General features: G+C 43.0%; 1 long non-coding RNA gene across 1 annotated transcript in view; it reads left to right on the top strand.

The window, feature by feature from the left end:
• The first annotated feature begins 416 nt into the window (after positions 1–416).
• LOC308302799 overlaps positions 417–16091 on the top strand; it is a 144573-nt gene continuing 128898 nt past the window's right edge. The window contains exon 1 of the long non-coding RNA XR_013962969.1: positions 417–552. This is a non-coding gene — a long non-coding RNA (uncharacterized lncRNA). The remainder of the gene's footprint in view (positions 553–16091) is intronic.

Raw genomic sequence — 16091 nt, forward strand, 5'->3', positions numbered from 1 at the left:
CGCCCTCCTCACTTACTTACTGTACATGAAGCGGGAGGGAGGAGCGAGCCTGCTATATTTCTCTCTATCCGTTCCTTTTCCCCCTGTCGTGGCAAGCAGCCCACTACTGCAACAACAACAACAACAGAAAAAGGACAAAAAAAGGCAACCGAACCGGGACGCATTTTTGGTTTGTTTTGTTTTGTTTTGCGTGTGCAGAGAAAGCACAAGGCGAGAAGAGAACACATCCTTAATAACGGACAAAGAGAAGAAGTCGCCTTGCGGAGGGGTGGAATAGCTCGTTGGCTGTAGTGCAGTGTGTGTGTGTGTGTGTGTGTGTGTGTGTGTGTGGGTGAGTGAGTGAGTGTGTGCGTGTGTGTGCACGTGCGTGCGTGTGTGTGCGCGTGTGAGTGTGCGTGTGTATGTATGTATGTATGTGTGTGTACCACCAGACACTTGTGCTGGAAAGCAAGGAGGGGGGACTGAGCCCGGCTGACTTTTCTCACTGTTGTTTTCCTTCTCCGAATCCCACCCGACTGTCGCGTCCGAGGACCCGCGTGGAGCAACGCCACGGTGAGTGTTACTACCACCACGCACGCACTGGTCACTACACTCATTACAGCACTAGATACTGGTAGCCTATGACCGCTCACGTTAGCCGCGGTAGCTACAGTGAGTGTGTGTGTGCAGTGGCGTCAGTTCAGCAAAAGCTAAGGTATGGCAACATGACTGGTGTCTTGCACGCGCGCGTCATGTTGCCATACCTTAGCAACTGGCACAATGAAAAGCACATTTTATTATTTCCCCCTGTAGCCAAGGTATGACAGCTGCCATAGCTTTGCCATACCCAATTGACGCCTCTGTCTGGTAGGTAGGCATGGTTTGACAGATCAGCAGTATAAGGAGAGGCAGACACAATGTAGCAGCAGCCGTTACAGTGTAATAAAGCGCGGTTTATTAAACGCGTGCGTGTTGTTTCGGGATACACCCGCCTCTATTGTGGACATGTCCCAGACTGTGTGCTTTCTGCGTATTATTGCCGAGGAGGTGGCGTTCATATAGCGTGCAAGTTGCATGGCGATAATGTGTGTTGTGGACTGTCTGCTATAGCCTGTTTCTTGCGCTGGTGGTGGTACTGTAGTCAATGCTGCTGCCTTATTATTGGGCCCGAACTTGGATTTATGCCTGCGCGCACAGACCACAGACACATGCGTGCGCGTCCACGCTAGCGTGTGTATGTGCATGTGCGCGCGTCACACACACACACACACACACACACACACACACACACACACACACACACACACACACACACACACACACACACACACACACACACACACACACACAAAAGGTTGCAGCATGTGATTGAAATAAATATAAATACAGTGCGATGATGATGGATATGCCTTAGCATAATGCTAGAGAAAAAGCTCAAAACAAATATATTTGCAGCTGTTACATTTGTGTGTGTGTGTGTGTGTGTGTGTGTGTGTGTGACTGTGTGTGTGTGTGTGTGTGTGTGTGTGTGTGTGTGTGTGTGTGTGTGTGTGTGTGTGTGAGAGTGTGTGTGTGTGTGTGTGTGTGTGTGTGAGAGAGAGAGAGAGAGAGAGAGAGATAGCACACGTGCATGTGTGTGAAAGTTACCAACTTAATGTAACCTACTGCTCTCCATAATGCAGTAATAATATAGCCTATTTTTGTGTGTAAAAGTTTTTTTTGTTTTTGTTTTTCCAGAATTGCAACCACTTGCAGAAATTCAATGCAGGCAAGGCATTATGAAATGGCTCAGCATTTTGAATACTAGCGTTATTTGAAGATACTGTAGCCTACTGTACTGTACATGTTTACCAGTAAAAGTATATACATTAGTTAGGCTGGCATTGTGAGATGCAATATGATTTTAAAGTGGGCCAGTGGTTCAGTTCCCACTGAATGCCACCTGCACGAACAAAGGGTATATAGTACAGTCATGCCATCATAACGCACTCTGGATGAAAGTCCACCTCACAGAAATGAATGGCATGTGTGCTCTTTTATGATGCTGTGACACACAGGGCCACTTGTGGGTCAATGTTGATGGGCATCGCTGCCAAAAAAGTGTCATGATTACTAAAAAAAGAAATGAGTCCAATGCACTTTTCATGAAATTAAAAAGCTTTTATACCACAAGCTACTCCCTGATGAAACTTCGTGTTTTGGCCCACACGTAGTCGTCATCAGGGCCAATCATTGGCGTCATTACATTAATGACAACGGAACTTACTGTTAAACAGAGCAAAGAAATTGAACCTACATCTCATGTTGTGTCCAGTCTGTCACTGTGAGTATGCTCCATCTGTCTTGCCCCAAAACTGCCAAATGCATCACAGCCTTCTGTTGTTTACAGGTTGTGTCTGCAGATTGTCATTTACTCGGCTCACATAATAATCCCCATTAAATGATAATCTCAGTCGGTGGTGTATATCACAGCTCCGGGTGATTATTGTGACAACTATTTCCTTAGTGTGGCTCTTTCTAAATTAAACCCACCTCTGCGCTGTGAGTGTGACACAGCTGTAATAATTAGATCAGTGAAAGCATCCACTCTACACAGTCTGTTCAGAGTCCCCCGTCCACAGTGGCAATCACTTCCAGAGGAGTTTTCTTCTTGTCTTGCACTGATGGAGAACGGTAGCTTAAAAGCAGTGTGCCCTTTCACTCACATTTATCAAGCTGCCAACAGAAGAGGCTGGCACACAGGCACAGACTGATAGACTGTTTCCAGGGCACTGCACAGCAGTGCACACACCAATGCTCCCACCCACACGATAATCAGAAATGCAGACTAACCCTACTCCAAAGTAAATAGACTTGATGTCAAACTTGATATCTACTCCCTGTCTTTGTTTGTGTTTGATAAAGTGGAACCATGCATAAACCATGAAGACATCACACCCGCAACAGGTGTGTAAATTAGTTTGAAATGAATGAATGTTAGATGCTGTATATTTGGAGTGCATACCCTCCTATCATTCTGCCCACCAATGCTCTTGTCAACTGAGTGTGGTGTGTTTTCTCATGCAACTTAGGTGTGGAGACACCTATAGTTAACAAACTGCATTTACACTGTACTATAATAATGAATGTGGGTGCAGTTACCCTCGCAATGCTTCCAACACACCTGTGAAAATCCCAGCTTTCGCTTCAGCGTCGCATAAATCCATTACGGAACTTCTCTATCCTTCCCGCCGTATACTTTGTCTTTGGAGTAGTAAGCAAACAGTGGGAACATTGGTAAATAAAGTGTTGAATGCTCTGAGAAAAGGTGTGGGGAGGCGGGAAACCAAAGCAAATAACTTTAAGTCGACACTGTGTGGAGCTGAGAGCGCATGCAGTGTCTGGGGAGTTTTCTCCACTTAGCTGCATGTGTCAGTCTGTGCTGAGGAGGTGATTAAACACACAGCGAGATGGAGGGCAAGATCGGCTGCCTGGCATCACTCCAGATAACCACCATATGTATTAATCATTAGCTAGTGCCTTAAAACACTGTGTTCTTCTCTCTCTACCTGGGTTGATGATTAGCCATCAGACAAATCTGCCATTCGACTATAAACATTTCTCCTGAATGTACCGTTTCAGATGAAGCCATGTACTGTATGTACGTGAGGCAGACATGCTTGAGGATACAGTACTATGAAAAGCTTTTAGTAGTTCCATCACAAGCATGCAGATGGACGTGTCCTATATAGTGTGCGCACTCAGGAGGATGTAATTTCCTATAGTTTTCCTTCAGCCCGTATTATTTTTCCATACGTGGTGCAGGTAGGGGAAAAAACAGGCTTTCGCACCGGGCTTTGATTTAGCGGTGTAGATGTGCTGTATCTCAATGTAGCCCAGAGTGACCTGGTCTATATCTTCATAGCTGGCTGGGGGCCTTTTTAGGTGGTGTGTGTGTGTGAAGGGGGGGGGGGGGGGTATTGCAGAGGAAAGGGCCTCATTTTGTGACCCCACTGTCTTTGCCTGTCTGTTTCTTTTCTCCCCCCTCTGCCTCCCTTCTTTCTTTCTTTCTTTCCTTCCCTCAGTCGACCCCCCTTCTCGTGCCCTCAGTAGGAATGCCTTGGAAGCAGGGAAACAGAGTTCAGTTATATAACCCTGGCTGTGCAGCTGATGTCCTGGTCTGAATCCACTGTATTATGATGTCAGAGCTGCCCCGGGGAGGGGAAAGGGCATTCTGGGTAGTCCAGCATGTTGAGAGCTATTCCTGAACAGTCTGCCGACGGAGAGAGCGGTTGGAATCTGTCTCCCGCCTCCCCACTGCCCCAGACGACACAACATAAAGACACGCCTAGGGTTATTTTATTCTGTTTCCTGTGCTTTGACCTTAATAAGCGTACAGCTCATCCTATAGAGGCTCAGCCTGGGGGCGCCCTGCTGCGTTTGTCTCTGTTCTTGCCTGATTAATTAGATTATATCACCCATACTCCATAGACTTGCACATTGGTTCATGAACTCAGCCAAGACGGAGTGCTGCGGAGCACAAGTATTTATGCCAGGGTCCGGGCGCCAACAGATTTGGGCCACCATATATCCTGTGTTGACCAACCTTCTTAGTTGCATCAGCACAACAAAGCCTTCTCTATTAACATTTTGGCAAAAGAAAAAGAAAAAAAGACGTGATTGATTGGTCTTGGCTGAGGGAATAAATTGCCCTTTTTGTGCATGAAAAGTGAGATTACTCAAACGACTAGGCAAACATTGGGTGGCTTTGTTAGTGTGAACGTATGCCTGCATACCATTGTGCATCCAATTTGTTGGTAGGGCCTGGAGTAGCTTGAGTTGAATCGGGACGAGACGCTCCCTTGGGCCTCATTAATGTGCGATTTCACTGTGATAAAAGAGCTATCATTTGATAAAGACATTTTTTTGACAGCAGATTGGTAGCTGAGAAAATGTGCTATTTTAATATAGACCATCAGATGACAGGAAAATGTTCTCATGTTCTTTTGCTGAAGCAGTTGAGCCTGATGACAAAAAATTATGCTACTGACTATAAAAGAAAGAACTCGCAAAACAACGACATTACTATAACAATATCAAGGGCAGTGTCTGCAGTATAGTACAATATATGAGACCTGTGCTGCTTATGTTATCCCACCTAATTTCTGACATTAGAAAAATTACAGTAAAAGGGAATGAGACATTCCGATGTTCCAGCGTCCCACTGTCAAAGCAATACATTAACATGGACGAAAGTGAAATCCTCAAAGGTACAGATTAACTTTAGAGGAATACAATTTGCTCGGAATACAGCTTTCCCGGGCGTGATACGCAGTGGAAAAGAAACAAAACACTATCGGATGTGAGGTGCAGTGGGATCCTTTAAAGCTGTAGCTAGGGGTGAAAGGTGGTACTGTAACTGTTGTGTGGTCCTAATTGTAGCCTGTGGTGAGAGAGATCAATGACACTCTCTTATTAATTCCGAACAGGGCCCCGGCCCAGTGGACCTAATCAAATGAAATCTAAAGAAGGAAAAACTAATTGCTTTCTACAGTGGCGAGGCCGGGTCATCTGAACTCAATATTATGCCTCCACTTTCCCTCTCCGCTGACTGTCTTCTACCCCACTCTCTCTCGCTATGTGTCCCCCACCTTCTCTGCAATAAAGGAAATTTCATGCCTTTTTTTCCGTTGTACTTGTTGGCACCCAAGACTTGTGTCTGAGTCCGTCTCCCCCTCTCGCTCAGCCTCATTAGCTGAGCAGAATGCAGCTAACCCCTCTCCACGAAGATGTGTATGTGTGTGTGCTGTGTGTGGGGAAGGGGAGCTCTCTCACTTCACTCCGCTCTGTTATGGTGGAGGCTGAACTTTCAAGCTGAATGTGTGGAGAGGCCGAGGAAAGGTCCCAGCCGTTGATAAGCGTGCTTTCGTTTAGAGCGTGACAGCGATTATCAGTTGGGGAAGGGGGGATGCCTTCACACAGGGCCACCAAGTGTCCTGCTGTCATCCAGATAACAAACCACCACTCACACACAGAGTAGAGAGAGACAGCAAAAAAGAAGGGCAGAGAAAGACGAGAGTCATTGTGAGACAGGAGCAGATGTTAGATGGATTCGAACCCAGGTACGGTACTATGGTCTGTGCACTAACTGGTTGAGCCACCAGGCAGGCAGGCACCCACAGTTTATGCAAGGTTGTTTTTTGTGTCTCTCATTCCTTCACCCCCCCTTCTCTCTATATATCTGTTTTCTCAGAGCACAGCCTCTTTTCTTTCTTCTCTTCTCTTCTCTTCTAGTGGTTTCCCCATCGCTCCTCAGTTCTTGTCGTTTTTTATTTGGTTGTTTCTCTTTGACAGAGGTTTCCATGCAGATGGTTGCCAGAGACTCCCTCCTTAACTCTCCTCCTCTCCCCTCCCTTCTTTCCTTTTCCCCTCTCTTCGGTATCATTACGGCGAGAAGAACGCTATACCCTCCCCTCACTGTCTCTCTGTTTGTCTGTCTGTCTGTCTGTCTGTCTGTCTGTCTGTCTGTCTGTCTGTGTCTGTCTGTCTGTCTGTCTGTCTGTCTGTCTGTCTGTCTTTGCCCCTCCCCTCCCCTGTGCAACAGGGGTGAGTGCAGCATGCAGCTGAATCATAAGGGAAAATAATAACATATAAACTGACCTTTATTGGCAGCAGAGAGTGGTGAGGCTGTTTTACGTGGCCACACGTCTCTCATATTAACAGCCATCATGGCCGGCCCTGCCCGCGTACTATGGGGGCCACTCACAAACTGGCTTTTCATCAACAGAAATACTTGGCACTGGGGCCCTTTAGGTTTATTTTTGCCTGGGCGAAGCCAAGCGCTTTACGAGGGGGAGCCCATCCGACACTTGGCTGGCACTGAACCTCCCTCTCTCTCTGTCCCCTACTCCCCCTTTCTCCATGTCTCTCTCTTTCTTTCTTTCTCTCTCTCTCCGTTTCTCTCTGACACACCCCCTCCTGTATCTAGCTCTATCTTCTCTCTCGCCCTCTCTGCTTGCTACCTGCATGTGTTAACTTACTGTGAAAAGAAATGAAGCTGCCACATATTTGCAGACAAGGCTGGTGTCTAGGGAAGCTACTCTAAAAGCATAGCCTAGTTTTTGCTAGTTAAGCTTAAGAGAAAGTTAAGCTCTCTTTTGACCTGTTTTATAAAGCAATTATATGGGCATTGGATGAATTATTATAAACTAAAGCTACTCAGAAAATGTAGTTGAACTACAACTAAAATATAGTCATTTGAACATTAGCAATGTGATGTGGAAAAAACATACCGAATGAAGTAATTTTACTTAAAAGAGTTGTACTCAATCGCCTCAGTTAATCAGAATGCTTTTGCTGAAAAAAACAAAACAACTTCCTGTCAGCCATGCATTCCTAAACTTACACACTAAGCCATAACAATGGAGCTATCAGATTAACTGCCGGTGCACAATGTCTTATTTACCCAACACATAATTTATGGATCAGGATTTAGAGAGAAAGAGGTGGAGTTGGGGTTTGAAACAAGAGCTGCAGAAAAAGCAACCCCTTTCTTTTCCTCTATAAGAACTTTCCTGTAGTTAGCGGCATCTAAATATACCAAAAAGGTAATTGATTACAGAAAAAATGATCACAGAATTAGATCTGTGTATTTAGAGTACTATCGGCAAACTGTAAAAATTTAATGAAACATTCGATACACATCAACTCTAGGGCTCAATGACATTTGAATGTGTTTTTGTTGTGAAATTAGAAAATAAAAGCTACGTAATTACCACCAGCTTTTAACTTTAATAGGTCCATTTGTTATGATACTCACAGTAGCAATGATTGCGATGACTAAATTATGTGATTTATTACTTGAACTAGACCGTTTTTTCTGCAAGTTAGTTGTGGAAAACCTTGCTAGTATAGAGTAAGATGACTGATGAGCCCACTTTACATCCTTTGCAATCTGACCATTGCAAATATGTGCATTGCGACGCTGATGCCGAAAGGATTATCGTTCAGCCCTACAAGACTCGCCAAATGAACGATTTTCACAAGCAGCCTCTTCTACTTACACATAGTCTGTAGTGACAGACGGATGTGGATTTGAGATTAAATCAGCACCAACAATATCGCTATCCGCGCCTCCTGGGGATAATTTAATCTGCTCGTAATCAGCACAGCTCGCAGGGAGAATTACAGGAGAGAAGTATGTGCGTGGCGGCAACGGGGGTGTTTGTCTTTGCTTTCCCACTAGTGTTAATGAAAAGGGGAATTCAGTTGATAAAACCTAACTAATGAACGTTAATTGCCGATGTGCTTTTGATTTCGTAATGAGCACCAGGCCTCAAATACAAGTACTATTACTCTTCTATTAACTCATTGACTGCCAAGGCACGAGTTTCACGAGTTATTACAGTACTCCCAGGCTGCCACAGCCCGAGTTTCCCGAGTTGGAAGCCATTTTGAAAAAAAAAAAAAAAAAAAAAAAAAAAAAATTTTTTTTCAAAATTTTTTTTTATAAAAAATTTTCTAAAAATGCCTCAAATGTATTAGGCATGATTGCAATTGCGAAATTGCATGTTTAGCCCCATAACAAACACATCTTTCAAAATGTCAAAAATGGCTGTTTTGTCTGACTTTGAAGGCTTGTATCTCATGAATGCCTGAACGGATTTCCAAGCGGATTTTTTTGTTTGAAAGCTGTTAAAAAGTACTACACATATGGTGCATGATCTAGGCATGGGCGTGCACGATCCGTGCACTAAAAATTGATCCGTGCACTAGAAATTTGGAAGGTGGCAGTGTTTGTTTTGTCTGACTTTGAAGGCTTCTATCTCATGAATGCCTGAACGGATTTCCAAGCGGATTTTTTTGTTTGAAAGCTGTTAAAAAGTACTACACATATGATGCATATATGGTGCATGGGCGTGCACGATCCGTGCACTAAAAATTGATCCGTGCACTAGAAATCTAGGATAGTGGCAGTCTGGTACTTGGGGGCCATCTTGAAATGGCATTCAATGAGTTAAGGGATGGGTCGATAATCGCTATTATCATTTATCGTGATAACAAACAATAATCGTATTTGATTAGCGCGATAATATCGTAAATCGCAATTTCTTTGCTCACAATAATCGTAACATGACAGTTTCATATCGTCCCATCCCTACCTCAGTTGTGAGTCATATGTATGAATTTTCTTTAAGAGCTGCAGAATCTTCTCAGGTTAACAATATGTTATACTGCTGTTCCACAATGTGTGTGTGCATTGGCCAAACCGCCTCTTTGGCACAGAGCGAAGCCTGCTTGATGACTCTGGTGATTGAGTCAATGATGTATACATTACTGTGTTCTCGCCATGGAAATTTTCCACCCTTTACCATATCATCTGCTGAGGTAATGAATAACCTCGAGACGTGCTTTATAGAAGCCCAACAATTAGAAATTTGAAAGTGTGCCAAGTTCTGCCGTGGTTGTGTGGCTCATCCACCTTGTATATAGGTCATCATTTCATTAGAGTAGAGGAGGGGAGGGGAGCTAGATTTGACCTGTTTAAAATAAAATCCCCATCAAATCCCCACATGCGTGGTGCTGTTGTCGTAGCTGTTGCTTTATTTGTGTATTATTATTTTTTCTCTCCTTGCTAAACAAATCTCTCTCTAACCTGGCCTCAGAGGAAGCCAACCCGCAAGAGTAATGGTTTCGAACGTGAGCCCGAAAGATTTGCCCCAGTAGCGTAATAAGCGGGTGGCTGTGGTGGAGAAACATTGTAGTTTTTATTGCTCTTCCAGTCGTCTGATGTCTTATGTGAGCAATTTGGATAGATTGGTTCCAGTGGCTGACCACTCACACTCCTTCCCTACCAGAAACGAAGCCCCCCCCCCCCCCCCCCCCTCCCCTCGTCACTTTTACTTTACTTGCTTATACTCAGGCTGCGACTCAACCTAACCTACTGCATGTCTGCCGCCGCTAGACTGAACAAGGCCTAGGCTGAATAAGAGACTGGTGTGGGGTTGCCATTTAAAGTTATTATAAGAGTATAATACAGGTACCCTGCACCGCTGCGTGTGCATGATGTGAGTTCACGGCACCTGCGTGTGCATGTGTGTGTTTGACTGCCAGCTAATGAGGGATTCAGTATATATGAGGGTTTCATAGGTTGAAGGGCCATGGTTGAGTTATATAACTGGTGCATAAACCCCTCGATTCCTCCTCCCTTTCCTCCTCTCACTTCCTGTGAACATTCTGTGTAGACCAGGGGTCTTCAACGCCAAGGACCCCTTAGTTAAGAGAGAGATGAAGCAGGGACCCCCACAACCTGTTCATAGATTCTATATAGTTTCATTGTTTGACAGCAGCAATCATCAGTGTATTTTGGATTCATGTCAATTTGTGTTTTCGGATATTTAACCACTTGAACTGTCAATACTGTGTCCCAATCTCACTGAGAGCCAGTCATCTCGGAAAGTACAACTTTAGACAGGGACTGAAAATAACTTTTTTTTTTTTTTTTTTTTCACTAAAATGTGATAAAGCCACTAAAGCATTTCATAAATTTCAGGCTACATTTCACTTAAACGCCAGAGCTTAACTCTGCATGTAAATAAGCCTTTTTTTAATTAATGTGAGAGATCGTCAGGTCATTTGCAGGTTAGAAATTTATTTAGAACTTGAATATCTCAAAAGTAGTATTTCAGCATGGCATCATTCTATAAGCCATATCTTCAAAACTGTTGGGTCAATCTCCACAACCAATATATCATTTTGTAGCTATGATCCCCAGCTTTCAAATGCAATGAAGAAATGAAAATGAATAAGAATCCAATGACTGGCTCCCAGCCAAATTGGGACACCTATATATATTAAGACCTTTATTGACAGTACAGTAGGTAGACAGAAAATGGGGAAAGAGAGATGGGAAGTGGCACGCAGCAAAGGCTGTTAGGATTGGGACTCGAACCCAAGCTGTCAGGCTACATTGAAGTGGTCCGGGCCAATTTAGATTTTTTAATTCAAACTTTGATTACAAGAGAGAGGACGTGTCAGGCGCTTTTGGAGTTAATTGAATCAGACGCCAGCATACAACCCATTGGTCGTTATGTATAGTGTTGGGATGAGGTAGCAAATGTGGTTTACTAAGCTCCGCGGTAGTGGGTTGGAACTTTTACCCTGATAGTTTTAACAAGTAAAAGAATGGTTTTGTTTTCCACAAGTGAGACGACAGGGAAGAGTTAATGTAAAAACCTACTAGTGCTGTATGCCTCCATACCCTGTGAATCATGCCACAAAGTCTGACACCTGCTTTAAAACAGTTTTATTTTTTTCACACAGTTGTCTGACTGTGAATGGCATGCCCTACACGAGTTCAGACAGACTCAAAAAGATACAAAGTCGGTGCCTCGTGCGAATACGCATCTAAAATTCAGGAGAGCTACGGGGAAAAAGTGTAAACGCAGCTGTGCAATGTCTCTGATCCGCAATCTGTCAGAAGAGTGTAACTGAAACAAACAAAGACACACCACTTCTTGAGATACCGTCCGCTCTCGGCCATTATAGCCACAGGGTCTTAGGCGTTTTACATCTCAGCCAGCAGTGAAGGCTGCATCCATCTACCGTAACAGATGGAACAGTCAGATATACCTGGGGATGCTGAAGTGGTGTTCATCAACTAGTGGTGACACACGCAACCTGGGTGTACAGTACACGCTGCATGATAGACTGATAACAGTCACCAAACACATAATCTCTACTGAGGGGTGATGGAGAGTTTACTGAATTATGGATAAGAGACCCTGGATACAATATTTGGCAGTGGGCTGTTTTGTAATGATACATCACCAGCAGGTGATACTGATAACCATTGCCTTGTGGAAGGGTTATTCTATACCAATAGCACCCATTCATTCAGATTAGATTCTTCTTTGAAAATCTATTGTTAAACAGCGTTTAAACTCTTCTGTTTAATGGCTACAGGGAATACTCACTTTAGGGCCCAGATCTTATCGGCCAGTGTTTATGTCGAAAAGATTTGGCATTCAGCGTGAGATTGGCGAGCGCTCGGGCATTAGGCCAGACCAATGTAACCACGAACCATCAATCTGATGTGCTAGTCTATTTTTTATTCTAGACGAGCAGGAATATGTTGAGGCCCTCTGTGCAGTGGTGTTGCCTTTCGGCCTTCGCGTATATAATGTCATTGCAGTTTGTCCATGACTGTCTTGAATTTGGCATTGTATGACCACACGTCACGACCAAGGTTCAGGTTGACCAGTCAACAAATAAATAATCATCACAATAATCATCACAATCATGGATAAAATGTTGTTTTAAATCAAACAAATAAATGCCATATAAATCTATACATTAATTAAAATCCGAACTCCAACCATGATTTGTTAATTTATTCAGTCAGTAAAGTAAGGCCACTGTCTATGTTCTAAATCGATTTCAGTGACTTATTTAAAGATCCTTGCGTGTTGCTTCAATCCGTGATTTATTGAAGCTGAGGAAATTAATGCATTTTCTGCACATGATCCATTGAAAGCAGATAATTCATCTCCCTGAAATAACACTGGCTTTAAAGGACATTTCAGTAGAAATAGTAAATCCCCTCCTCCTGTTTGGTTAATATAGCTATTTATTTTTATTTTTATGGAAAGCTTAATTATTTTACCTTCAGTCAGTCCAATCCCTGACCTTTTTTACTGTTTCTAGTTCTGTATTGCCTAATCTGTTAATGGTATGTTTCCATTTGCAATGTTCAACACTATTTTATGCATTTTTTTAGAATAACCCTCTTAGAACTAGACAATGCATCATATAATGCATCGAGAGGGGTCAGGCATCCAGAGGTGCGTGACAATATATTAAACTAATTGCTTTCTAAGTATGTAGACAACTGGATAACCTATTAGCCGGATAAGTCTGAGTCATAAATAATCTGGTGTCTTGGCTTTAACGTCTATTTGAGATTCATTAGCCGTAGACTTGGCTACTCACATTGCTAGCCTGTTAACTCATTCATTGCCTTTTCAAGATGGCCGCCAAGTACTAGGATGCCACGTTCCTAAATTTCTAGTGCACGGATCAATTTTCAGTGCACAGACATGCAATTTCGCGATTGCGATCATTCCTAATACATTTTAGGCATTTTTGGAATTTCTTTTGAAAAAAAAAGTTTTTTTGAAAAGAAAGTTTTTTTTTCAAAATGGCTGCCAACTCGGGAAACTCGGGCCGTGGCATCCTGGGGGTACTGAAATAACTCGGGAAACTCAGGCCTGGCATTTAATGAGTTAAATGTCTTCTTATTAAAAGGGTATAGTTTGTCTGGTTAACAGTGTTATTAATTATTTGTACCGAGTATATTTAAACAATAAAAAAAATAATTACTTTTATACTGATGGTTCTACTAGCTTTCCCCTGGTTTCTGTGATACACATTCTAAACTTCAAAATGATTACTGACTTAAAGGGATATTACACTTTCAAAACTTTTTTTTCGTCTAATCAGGCTTGTATGAACACCCTGAACAGTTTTTAATTTGCTTCATTCAGTATTTAGATATTTGATGTAAATGTTACCACCTCCAACACGCCCAGGCCCTCTCCACATACACACCCATTGTAACTTCAAACTCCATTTTAACCATGATAGATTCATTAAAAACACCCATTATTTTTTCTGGTGACTCATAATACCCTCCTAATACGTGAGCAGACCGTGTTTTTTCAATAACCTTTTTCTTTTCTTTTTAATAATTCTTTGGGAAAATGGAAAACATTAAATACAATAATATTTTATTGAAAATAAATGAAAAAAGTTATTGAAAAAACACGGTCTGCTCACGTATTAGGAGGGTATTATGAGTCACCAGAAAAAATAATGGGTGTTTTTAATGAATCTATCATGGTTAAAATGGAGTTTGAAGTTACAATGGGTGTGTATGTGGAGAGGCCCTGGGCGTGTTGGAGGTGGTAACATTTACATCAAATATCTAAATACTGAATGAAGCAAATTAAAAACTGTTCAGGGTGTTCATACAAGCCTGATTAGACGAAAAAAAAGTTTTGAAAGTGTAATATCCCTTTAACTAATCCGTTCATCAAAACAAAGCAGATAGTTTTTATTCACAGGGAGTAGAGTCAACGTCACATAGAGATTCAGGCAGCACTTGCACACATTTTATATCCCAGACTGTAGCTGTTCATACAGAGGTTGCCACCAGCAGTATACTCTTAGGTAATCTTCATTATCACCCCTCACACACCTCACTGTCGTTAATCTCACCTGTCAAATCGCATAGATAAGTCCCCAGGGGTGGTAAGCAATCCCCATCCCAAGATACAAAAATAACATTGTCAGTGTCACAGACAGTGCAACACTTTTTCCTGCAATCTAGTCATAAGATTGTACCGCATGAGTCTTGCATGTGCAGTGGTTATGGCTCTTATAAAAATGTTTATAGGTGCTTAAATGGGACCGCTGCACCACTGCTATTCCTGGCAATATAAAGTGGAATTCGTTCGTCATAATGGTCACTGAACGTTAGCTGTGTGAATTGGGTGTGAATTGAACTCACAGGTTGAAATATCACTTGTATACAATATAGACCCTACAACGAATTAAGGAATAGTTACAGCTTCTAACAGCCTTATTGATTGTATTCTCTCTGAGCTTTGCTGTCTTTGATTTGACTTGGGTCTCGCTTGCCTCCTGTTTACATTTAATAAGAAAGTCTTCTTAACATAACTCCTTGAATGGTGAGTATGATAGAGAATCACACATTTGTTGACCTTCCATCAATTACGGGGGTCAGCATGGATTTGCACACACACACACACACACACACACACACACACACACACACACACACACACACACAGAGACAACACACACACACACACACACACACACACACACACACACACACACACACACACACACACACACACACACGCACACGCACACAGAAGTTTACCACACTATAGTAAGACTGAAAGTGGCTGAGGGGAAGGAGGGTAGTGAACAGGGGGCGGGGCTGTGAACTCATTGAAAGAGGAAGGAGTGTGTGGCGATGGTGTGGTGAACTGTGAACTCACTGCCCCTGCAATGACAGGCGGTGTGAGCATGGCCCTCTCATAAATCATATTGGCACTGTCTAATGCAGGGGTCTTCAACGTTTTCAGGCCAAGGACCCCTTAGTTGAGAGAGAGAGACAAAGCAGGGACACCCACAACCTTTTCATAGATTCCATATAGTTTCATGGTTTGACAGCACAATCATCAGCGTGTTTTGGATTCATGTCAATTTGTGTTTTCAGATATTTAATTTAACCACTTGAACCGTCAATACTTAATAAACTTGACCTTTCACTCTGTACTTAGTCTGCTCTTTTTCCCCTCAACACCAAAGCTATTTTCCAAAAATAGCCGATTTACAAGCTCACAACACCACACAGCGTGAGGCTTTGTGAGCTTGTAGACCTGCTATTTTTGGCTAAAGGTTTCTGAATATATGGATGCTAGGGTTCAAGTGGTTAATATAAAAAAGGAGGAAAAAGTTTCTATCACACAAAGATTTGGAGGCCCCCCTGCAGTAACTCTGAGGACCCCCTAGGGGTCCCGGACCCCCGTTTGAAGACCCCTGGTCTAATACCTTCCATCATACTCTTGTCAATCAAATGCAAATGCATGCATACAGGGTTTTTATAATATACTTACTGCTTATAATAAGCATGCGGTTTAGACCCATTATGCAGCGTAATTGTAGTGGCGTGAGTAGAGTAGAGTCGGCGCGCTCGGGCACCATATATATTAAGTATATCTGTATATAAGTATCCTGAGGTCCGGACATTTTACCGCCTTGGAAAGCTTCGTACCACACCACGCTCAGTTATGAAACGGACGCCTCTTTCAGCTGCCACTGCAAGGCTCCCGCCATTACATTTACAGCGTGCTGCTTCGTCAGTTGGAGAGCACCCCAGATTTTGGTCACATTTCTGGCTCTGGCGTCTGGAGTCCCAAGTCCGCCTCCTGTCTAAGCCGCCCCTGAGGGCCAACAAGTGGAGAGTAGAGTTTGTGTGTGCGTGTAGTGTACGTACGCGTGCGTGTGTGTGTGAGAGAGAGATATTCCTCTGGCCACAG

Source organism: Nannobrachium achirus (assembly GCF_963921795.1).
Source record: "Nannobrachium achirus genome assembly, chromosome: 18".
Taxonomy (NCBI): Eukaryota; Metazoa; Chordata; class Actinopteri; order Myctophiformes; family Myctophidae; genus Nannobrachium; species Nannobrachium achirus.